Consider the following 1,377-nt stretch of genomic DNA (forward strand, 5'->3'; position numbering starts at 1 on the left):
TGATACATAATGGCCACCAGTTTGCTCTTCATGGCTATCGTGTGACCAGTAGCAATGGTCAAAAGTGAACTTCTGATCTGGTCCCCCATGTGGATTTTTTAGTGTTGTGGTATTGTCTACCATGTTGACAATGCACCTAAACTTTGATTTTTTTTCATATTCATTGTAAGTTTTGTTAAGGTTAAACTCAATTGAAATGGTTAAGACTAAGTACATTTAACAGTCTGTAGTGATTGACATGATTGCTACAAGGGATAGCAAATCAATTAAAGCACACTGGTGTACTAAGTAAAGATAGAATTTGAGTGCTATATAAACTTGGTGTATAAAGATAAAGCTACTGCATAGCCTATATTAAAAAAGCTGTAAAACATGTTTGTTCTTTATTTTGCTGTAGATAAATATGGGCCTTTTAATTGTACAACGCATATACATATGTATGCACCATTTTAAATATTTTAAACAAAATTAATTGTATAATATTTATGTTTAAACCATACTCTAGGGGCGTTAAAAATCTAGGTCACAGCCCAAACCTTGGATTAAAAAGGGCATTGAACACAATGGTAGCAGCGACGAGCCTTGAACCCACTACCTCTGGTTTACGGGGAGGCCCGCTAACCACTTTGCCACTTCACAATCACACATACGCTTTAAAAATTTTCTCATGTACATATCTCAGTTTTTCCTACAAAACTAAAATTATTTTGTCGGAGAAAATCAAACTTTACGAAATAGTTTACCCTATTTTATTAAACTATGATATTGGATCGGTGGTTCAAACTTGCAACTTTAAAAGAGATTTAAAAGCATTCAGCGAATATTCAAAATCAGCATCTAATTATTATTATTGTTTAGCCATTGAAAATATGTTGCATTTAATCAACACCCAAATTTAATATATTACAATGGGGGAAGATGTGACACTTAAGCACATATTGCCAAATATTTCCAAAATCAACATAGATTGCGGTTTCTGGGTAATACCACAAATTAGTAGATGTTTTTTTTGTTGTTTTTAGTTCAAATAAAATTATATTGACCCCTGCCTATTTTCTTCATGCTTATATTTCAGTGTTTTTACAAAACTAAAACTAGTTTTATGAGACAAAATCAAACTGTACGAAATATTCAAGGTTGTTTTATGAACCTATGAAACTAGTTTAATCGTTCGCACACGCAAACTAAAAAATTCATCGGCTTTACTATGATTTATCGATTAAAAATAGCACCTTACTATTTCGCATGTTTTTACCTGTTTAAAGTATACTGTATCTATTTGTACATATTTTTTTCATATTTAAAAACAGCAATCCGCTTTGACGGGCGTTTTATANAAGTCATGATATACTGTCGATATTCTGCAACCTATTTTCC

This window comes from Ciona intestinalis, chromosome 3 (genome assembly GCF_000224145.3).
Source record: "Ciona intestinalis chromosome 3, KH, whole genome shotgun sequence".
NCBI lineage: Eukaryota > Metazoa > Chordata > Ascidiacea > Phlebobranchia > Cionidae > Ciona > Ciona intestinalis.